This window comes from Centruroides vittatus, unplaced genomic scaffold, assembly GCF_030686945.1.
Source record: "Centruroides vittatus isolate TY-2023 unplaced genomic scaffold, ASM3068694v2 contig_801, whole genome shotgun sequence".
Lineage (NCBI taxonomy): Eukaryota > Metazoa > Arthropoda > Arachnida > Scorpiones > Buthidae > Centruroides > Centruroides vittatus.
The window spans coordinates 99,122-109,429 of record NW_027122519.1 but is presented as its reverse complement, the minus strand read 5'-3'; the positions used below and the strand labels follow the sequence as shown (position 1 = coordinate 109,429).

The 10,308-nt window shown below is 29.8% G+C and overlaps 1 pseudogene; it reads right to left on the bottom strand.

Moving 5' to 3' along the window:
• Positions 1–8,231: 8,231 nt before the first annotated feature.
• LOC136982044 (cAMP-dependent protein kinase catalytic subunit 1-like) lies at positions 8,232–9,755 on the bottom strand (annotated as a pseudogene).
• Positions 9,756–10,308: the final 553 nt, after the last annotated feature.

Here is a 10,308-nt window from a genome sequence, read left to right as displayed (position 1 = left end):
TCTTAACTCCCCATTCAACTGTAGGGAAAAACAGGCAAGAGTCCTTTCAACTTTTTACTGTATTGCCTGAACCGTTGAGAGGGGTGACTTGGGTATTTTCTCCCAGTCCTAGAGAAAACTTAGTAATTCCTACCTACCCGCTATAAAATTAATAATAGTTTTACTAACAGAAAATAAAATTTTTAAGACTTCTTTTTATTAATAAAGAAACATTCCATCTATTTTATTTGTTCAAAAAACAAAGAGTAATGGGACTCGCTAAGAAGCAAAGAGGTTTCAATCTATCCCCAAAGCCCATACAAATTCTTGGGGTCCTTATATATTACTTAATTAATACTCTCCATGAAAGCGATTCTCGATTTTTTTTATTTTAACACTTACATTCACTAGTTTCACGATAATGGAAAATTGCGTTTTTATAAATTGAATTTAAAAATATAAAATACGTTTTTCAAACGGTTTTTACATTATTTTTTAAATAATTTCTCAAATAAATGATAATAATACAGATTGTTTTAAATTAAATATTATAATGTTAACAATAACAAAAAAAAAAAAAAAAAAATACTGTAAATTATCCAGAGATTATAATTAGACCTATTATAAATAACTTTATATATTACAAAATCAAAGTTAAAGTAAGAAATACGTAAAATATACGAGCAATTATTTATTGTGCCATCATTACAACTTGTAATTATCTTTTAATTAAAATATCACGAGACTTCAAGTCTCAACCATAAGTTTGTATATCGTTAATAGGGTTTTTGCCCTGTAGCTTTTCACGTCTGGACCAGACGTGAAAAGCTAAGATTAATGAAAATAGATACCAGACGGTCTGGTATCCATTTTCATCAATCTAACTTCGTTCTCGAAATTAACGAAGGGCTGATAGACAGACAGATGGACTATTGTTCCTGTCTGTTCTAATTTGAAAATTACTGCCCAAAACTCTAAAACTTTCAGCAGCTTTTTACGATTTGCGTATATAAGCTAATGAATTTGATTCTGCAAAAGACAAGAATTTAAAAAAATTGCCGATTTTAAATTACATTTGGCCTTTTGCATACACCAGATTAAAAACGCCGCTCTAAGGCCTAAATTACATCATATAACTTTTCAAAAAGTAAAAGTTTGTCATAATTTTTCTATTATTAATTACTTATTAAAATTTTAAAATTAAAGATATTCTATTTTCTTTTGTTACTTACTTGTTATTTATAAAGTTATTATACGATATAACTCTAAACTGTTTATTAGAACACTGACTTTGTTATATCACTTGAAGTAAACAACTTAATGACCAATAACGGTTAACGTAAGTATAATATAATTCACTCTGAAAACATCAATAGAATAAATATACAGTTTGTTTCGTTTTTAACATGTTAAAAGTTAATTATATAATGCTACTTTGTTATACTCTATTTAATTAAATTTGAATATTTTTTTTGCATTCAATTGATCAGCACGTTTATTTCTAATCTTTAAATTCGTATTACAATAATTGCAAAAAATAAATGACGTTTTGTCTTCGTTTTATTATTTTATTTTTTCAATCAACGACTGTTTTAAGTTTAATATTAACATAAAAGTATATTGAACAATGCTTAAATTTTGTTGTGTATTTTTTTTTAAGATACAGCTACGTGATTTATCATTAAAAAAGTTTTTCTTTTGTATGATTTAATACCCAAGAATATTACAGACAAACCCAAGAATATTTATTTTTAAATATTCCCGAGAAAACAAAGAATAAATATTAATACAATTTTATTTTGATTCTATCGATCCAGGATTATTATTTTATTTTACTTTTCCTTTTTACTGTTATATATTAGAGGGAAATTATGGCAATCGGTCAAAAAAATGACTTTCATATTTTTACATTTTTGGTTTCAAGGGAGCTTGAAACGTCGGAGAAATGCAAAAAAAAAAAAAAAAATCAGGTTTTTTTCTGTATTTAAGGATTTAGTGTGCGGGAGAGCCGATAAGGAGTAAAATCGTCATTAAGTCCGACCCTACTGGAAGTATGACATTCGACCCCCTACAGCTTCTAAGAGGGTGAACGAAATCGTGCATCATCACAGACACACACTAATATCCATAAATACAGAAAATTTTGGGGAGTCATTTTTTGACCGATCGCCATACTTTTTTCCTGTTATATGTTTCCCTCTTATTATTGAATTTGAATGCATGTGAAATGTTTGGCTTAATCTTATAAATATAGATAATGTATAGCATATTTATTAATGGGTAAATCACATGCGAATTTTTTTCACTTTTGATTCTTTCTACCCTGTGGCACAAAGAAGTGTTTTAATTATACCCATCTTAGATTTGGTCGCGCACACAATGAGGCAGTCGGGTTGTGAGGGACGACCCGATATATGCAGAACAGATCACTCTTCTGAGATGATCCCATATCTTCAGAGCGGTAGTATGACGCTTTAAGACCTATTTATATGAAAACTGCCCATGTCTGAAATGATAGTGTGTCTCCAATCATGCTTGTTTCAACAGTTACATAACTTCAAAAATTAATAGTTTCAGATAAAACAGTCTCATTGATTTCGAAATGAGTAAGAAATGAAGTGCCTTTAGTTGGTCAATAAAAAAATACCTACTTTTTAATAGATGCTGAAATACTGAATATAAATTTTAATTTTTTAATTGTTTTTAAATAATGCTTAAAGTATTTAGCGGAATAAACAAAAACATTTTTGATTAATTGTTATTCCGTTCAATACTTGTTTACGTATCTCCGTACGTTGAAAACAAACACTAAATTAAACAATGTAATATATATAATTACTGTAAAGGATCAATGAGCTACTAAAAACAGAACTTTTAATTATAACTAATTACATTAAAATAATTTCTAATATTCTACAAGTAAAAAATCTCCAATTTAATTACTCTATAACGTTTGCTATTTAAAATACCTATTATATATATTTCTGTGATTAAATTTTTATTGTAATTATTTGAAATTTCAATTGTCGATAAGAACATTTTAGAAATTCTTTTTTGTGCATATAATGAATGTGCATATATTGAAAATTTTGATTTAATATTTCGAGTATTTAATCCTCTAAAGTTTATATTATCTTACACAAAAATTTCATGCAAATATTTTTCATTAATCGGCAAATATCTCGAACTTCTGTTTCAATTTACGTAAAATTAATTTTTTCAAAATTATTCGTTTAAGAATTTATATAAATTTAAACAAATTGCTAAATCTCTTATGCATTTATATAGATTATATCAGCGTAGTGACTAACTGTATAAAATGGAAATAAAAACAAAAATTTAAAAGGAAAGTTAATTATTATAAAAAATTATAATGAAAATATAAGAAATTTATATAACCACTATAAAAATTGTAAGATTTTGTATTACATTTTAGGTTTTACATTCGCAGTCTAAATTTCTCATATGAAATAACTCAAAAAAATGTAAGCATTGAAACACGAAAAAATTCAGAAATACATTAGTATTAGTATTTACTTACAGTCAAATTAATGGAGATTTGTTGTTATATTGTAAATATTAAGTTTTAAGACGAAAAGTAAAAAATGAAAGAAATAGCATTTTAACAATAGGCTATATTAACCGTCTATGTCTACAGTACTATAACCTCATATTTTTACATTTTAACAATCAATGTGTTTAACTATTCATCAAACAGACTATTGTATAAAACTATGACGCCAGAATATTTACTAATGAATAATGTATCTGTCATGTAATTATTATTCTGATCAGTTTTTAAAAGTTGAAAACATTTCAACAGTGATCAATCGTGACATAAAAATTAGAATAAATTTAGTATCACGTTTTATTTTAAAAAATTATGAATTTTCTATTTGCATCTTCTTCTTGTGTCGATTCCGGCCATCTTTGGACCACGTACAAACAACTAATTATGACTTGCTTTTCCCTCTTCCCTTCCCTTTGTTTTTCTTCCTTTCTTTCCAATACCTCTTCATTCTCTCGCTCTGCTGTTGTCTTTGCTCCTGAGTGAAGAGTCTTCCACGTCTGTTATTTTCCTTCTCCTGAAAGCCCTTGAAGTTCCTTATTTTGTTCCTAAACATTTCCCTGTTCTGAATATCTTATATTATTTTGCATGTCCTTTGGTAATTTTGAAATTATCAAAGGACAAGCAAAATAATTAAGTAAAATTATAAATATTATTTGTTATGTAAATTTTACCATGTTTTTAAGGTAATTTAATAATTTTAATAGTAAAAATTTGTAAGAATTCTGTAAACGTGGAGTTGGAAGCAGTGTTTTCAAGAATGTTAATAGCGTCGAGATATTGGAATATAATTAAAAAAGATTTAGCCGTTTTCATTTTAAGAATTTACATATAGGCCCTAATTAGTCATTTCAAATTTAAAAAATTCCAAATTATAAGATTTCATCAGTTCGAAATAATTTATATAATTATCATCACCGAATTTAGATATCGTCTGATCAAAAGTTGTTCTTTTATAACTATAAATTGCTATTTACATATAAATAAATATCAGTTAATAAATGTATACAAATTTTAAATATTGCTCTCAATTAATAAAATTCAAAGTAGTAGATATTACTAAAAATAAATTATAGAATTTTAGGTAATCTATAAATATTTTATATTCTTATATAAGCTTATACGTACCTTTACATAATAAAAACTATAATGTTATTATGTAAATCCCCGAAAAATCTTTACGTGAGGGTGGCTTTAACGTTTCGGGAAACCGTAACAGTTGTACTAAAATTTGATGATCCCTGGAAACCTGTGATGAATGGACATTAGATGCAGTCGTCACAATCATTAAAAACTGTCATCTTAATTATTAAATAACTAGCAGGTAGGCCCGGCGTTGCTCGGGCAAAAGTAACGATAGCGAAGATTGAAATTATTACGTTATAGTCACAAAAGAAAGAGTAATTTCATTAACGAACTAAGTATTTCTAAGGAAAGGTCGAATTTGAAAATCGAATGTTCTAATATTGTTCGATTTTCATCGAATGTTCTGAAGAAGAAAAGTCGAGAAAAACCGAACCAATCTGTTTAAATTTGAAAATTGAATGTGTTCTAACATACTACTCTTTTTCTTTTTCCTTTTTTTCCAAAGCCCGTAAATCTTGCACGTCGCTTTCTCTTGTTCTCCATTGTTACTTCACACTATCATCGTTACTTAACACTTTGGTACTTAAATTTGGTATCCTATGTACCGAATTTCAACTTTCAACTCCTAACCGTTTTAGCAAAAATTAAGATTATTACGTTATAGTCAACCTTACCCGTTTTCACTGAATGCAAGAATTGAGACCCCATTTTCCAGACTAATTAGAGAATTTTTTAGATGGGTCTAAAAATATGTTCGATTTCCCGCAAAAACGAAAAAACTGCAACTGCGTCTTGCACGTCGCTTTCTCTTAACAATTCCATTGTTGATATTTCCATTGTTGACACTTCCATTGTTACTTGACACTTCCATTGTTACTTAACACTTCCATTGTTGACACTTCGATTGTTACTTAACACTTCCATCAACAATGGAAGTGTTAAGCCTTAATCCTGTCCCTCTCTCCCGTGGGGAGGAATTTCGAAAAATCCTTCTTAGTGTGCGTTCTCGTGACGTACCCTAACTGTGTACCAAATTTCAACTTTCAACTCTTAACCGTTTGGGCTCTGCACTGATTATTATCATTATTATTATCATCAACTCGTCTCGATTATATATATAGATAAAGTGAATTCGATTTTATCATTTTATGCAGATCAATTAGTCTAACTGACAATGTAAATACTTTACAGAAATATAACTTCATAGAAATCGTCAATTGCAATTCAGGTTTAGCCAACAATACAAAGCAAAATACAAACGAAAAAAAGCAAGTATAGACAATTTATGAACAGAAAGAAAAGATTGATAACACTGTCTGATGTGGAAGAAAGCGTACATGCTATAAATCTATTGTAGTCTCTCACGCAACGGATTTTTATAACTGCATATGTTACAATACGAACAATGCGTGAAGTATTCATCGTAATTCAGACAATGCTCATGTTTCTTCGTTCTTTTAGGCAGATTATACTAGTTCTATAACAATAGGTGATACGCACAGTTTTTTGAATAGATCTTTTTAGAGAAAGATCTATTCAAAAGCCTATAACCATTATAAAATAAACTTCTGTGGTGATTTTGTAACTACGAAGTTCACATCCATATTGGAAATCCACGTTTACCATTGATTTTTCCATACGCTGTCCCATTTTCAGACAACGAGTGTATTTTATACACTAATCTATCACAGATATCTTTCTTTGCCAGCATGCAAATAAAAATAATAATGTGTATGTGATAAAACTTCTAGGACAGTAAACACAAATTCACAAAATAAAGAGAAAAGAAGACTTTTTTTATTTTGTATTGCTTTATTTTGAGAATAAAAAATAATAAATGAACGAAATCATTGAGGATAAATTTTTGGACAATATTTTTTTGAACGTAGTAATTATTTAAATTTATTTTTTCCGATAACTGACAACCATTAATCCTGACTAATGGATAACCGACTAATTACTCAATAGCAACAACAGATCAGATATGTAGGCCATTCATTTAAGAATTTATATAAATTCATATTGTATGTGATGTGATAGGTATGTTTTTGGAAATGTCACTGGCTTTTTCACTTTATGCTTCAGCAGTTTTATTAGTCCCCTCATCTACAATGTATTTGAACTTTCTATAGTAGAGAAATAAATGGATAGATAGATTTAAATATAATTCTTTAAATATATTTTAAATTATTCAGGGAAGTTGTCAAGGGTTTAATTTTTCCAACAATATCTCTATAAATGGTATTTGTGGAAAATGCTGTAATTTAGAAGAATTAAAAATTTTTAACAAATGTAAACGCGTTTATATCGATTGAGTATGGGGTTTTATATCAAATGCTAAGGAGACAGCAAAAACGATTTCATATATCCACAGTCGACTCTATTTGGTTGTTGCTGTACTATCGGAAAGTTCAGAAATGTCAGTAATATATGGATACAATCTCTCTCCGTAAGAATATTTTGAATTCCGTAGATATTTTATCGTAGTTTACAGAATCTTATATACAGAATAGATTAACCTTTTGAATACGAAAGATATCCAATCATGACTTTGAGTCATAATTAGTAAATCATCTTCTATACAAATACGTTGTTTAATAAGAGCATAAATAATAAGAGAGCAATAATAAGCTGTACAAATTCTACAGTTTTCCATTACGTATACTAGTTGTTTTATCACTAACAGACAGCTCTGTAAATAAATGATCGATAATTTATAAAACTATAATAATGAAATACTTGTCACAACTTGTTACAACTGAAACACAATGAAACGTGGCATTGTGACATACAGAACTACCACACTGTTTTCATAAAGGAAATGTAATTGAGACAGGTATCGATTCACATTTCAATTTCTTGACCATGTGCTACATTGCCTTTTCATTGTCATGTAACAAGAAATGAAACTCTTGCTTCTTCATCTAGTTGGCTGAAAGTTTTAAATATGGTTTGGTCTTTCAGTCCTTATTGAGTTATGTCCAGCCAATGAACAAGAAAAAATTGAATTTCAGTTTAATTTCACATTTATAAAGAGGAATTTTCATAATGGAAGCATCAGCCTATCAAAGCACGAGACAACCAATCACATATATTGGAGTACCATGATGACCAATAATAATTTAATAGTGATCACAGGCTACCTTAATTAACACAGCTGCCCAATACCAGAGGGTTATTAAAGTCAGAGAAAATAAAGCAATGCATTTTGACGGCAAAAGCAACGATAGAAAAATTTATTCTATTCATTTTCATGATCAAATCTTGAAACACCTTAAAAATCTGGACTACAAGAATGGTGTAAAACTATTTACAATGGACTGACTGAACGAGTAAAACTATACCACTAGGATCCAGATATAGTTCGGACCACTGAAAAAACAGACAAATTTTTTTTTTAGTATTTTATTTTTGTAATTTTTTTTTAATTTTTGAGACTAATTCCAAGAAAGTAAATAGCACAATCTGGGTTCAGATTTCTGAGGCCACATAATTGTTATTTGTGATACATTTTTTTCCTCATGAGATGAAAATTGAAGAATATCGGAAAGTATATATACTCCTTCAAAACTTGGCATAAAAATGCATTTGGTTAGCATTTCCTTTATTTTTAAATGCTGTTTTTTTATTTTTTAATTCAAATTCTATACATGACTCACAATACTGACAAAGCTGTCATACTCCCAATGAAACTTGATGACATTCTCACGCATGATTGAGAATGGGGTAGAGAAATGACAATTTCTGCATACGCTAGGGAGCAGTCAAAAATATATCAGACATCAGGCAAGAAATACTGGCTCTCTTTGATACGTACATCTAGACCACACACACATATTACGCAGAAATTAATAACGTTTTGTTTTTTTCGTCCGAAGCCTGATGATTCATTGTCTGATGTCGTTGTAGAAGGCTGGAGCCCTATTTAGCTTATGAAACAATTTTCTCTGGGATACAAAAGACTGCAGGACTATTGGCTAGACTTTTGGACAGAGATCTCCCCATTATGGACACAATATTTCTTGGTTCAAAAAAGTTCTGTTGAACATTTAAGGGAGGGGGGAAAAAATACATGTATAAGAGATGAATAATTCTAAAAATAATAACAATGACTAAAGAAAAACAGCATCACTAACAAAAATATAGCAACTAAAACAACTGGTTATCAGTCCAATATTTTTCCAAACTGTACAACTGCTGGCTTCACAAGTAATTTACAATAGTACTTCACAAGTGAAACATCTAAAATTAAAGTCCAATCAGAACCCCTAACAGGGATACAACTTTTATCTCTCTGGAAGGTATATAATCAACGTTCCCTTTTCCCATCTACGATATAGACGAGATATGTTGGGATGTCAGAACCCAACAAATGGGAGACAAATCCCAATTATATAGGTGACCAAAGTTGAAGACGTACTAAAATTCAGCAAATTCTTTAGCACATTTTTCTGTTGATGATATGTGTAAAGCTTCTTCCTCATAATCATCAAAATTACTTGTATCCCCAGGACCCTTACATTTTGGAATGAATGGGGGCTTCAACCTTCTTTTGGAAGATGGCAATCCAATCGGTGAAAGCATATCACTTATGATTTTTTATATTGCTTACACCGTTTTTTTAAATTACCGTAACGCTTAGTTAAATCAACTTGCAAGAGATTCCCCAGTAAGTCTTTGAGGTCAGAGGTAAAATGAGAAGGGAATCGTACCTTTCCAGATACTATTTTTCTCATAGATGTGAATAGATTGTTCTGCATAGAAAGGAGGATAACCAGCAGCCATTTCATATAGTAAAACATTTAGGTGTTTTAAAATCCCTAAAGCCCACCAATCTACAGCTTTGTTGTAACCCTTGCTGAGAATAATTTCAGGAGCAAGATATTCTGGAGTTCCACATAATGTCCAAGTTCTCTCTTTTACTTTTGTTGCAAAACCAAAATCTGTTACCTTTATGTAATCCTGCTGATCTATAAGGAGATTTTCTGGTTTCAGATTTCTATAACTAAGATCTAGTGAGCGTAAGTACTCAAATGCCAAAACTATTTGGGCAGCATAAAACCTTGAATGAGGTTCACTAAATCTGCCACTATTCCTCAGATGCGAGAACATTTCTCCTCCTGGTACACAAGACAAATAATTATCCGACAGCTTAGCTAGATGGGAAATCCGATGCCCTCCCCGCATAGGAGAGGATCAAAGATACGAAATAATAAGACCCATTTTAAACTGTTCAATTCCTTAGTGCTAAATGCTCTGCTTTATGCTGCTCCAATTTGGAGTTTAGACAAAGTTAATAATCTAGAAAAACTCCAAAATATATTCATTCGCAAGTTATACCAATTAGAATACAACACACCAGGGAGCGTTCTTCGCTTGGAATTTAAAAGATATAAACTAACCACGATTTTGTTTAAAGGATATATCAAATGGCTACAAAAAATAATTAAAATAGAGGACTTGTCTACAGAGCTAGTATTTTCTTTATATGAAAGATCAAAGAAGATAAATACAAATCGAAACTGGATTACTCAACTGTCTCGCATTCTTAATGAATGTGGTTTTTCTATTGAACTGGTTTTCTACTATCTCAGAAACAATGATCAACAAACTAACCAATTATTTCATACTGTTATAGAATATTTTATAGTTCAAGACACTAACGATGTTCAAAA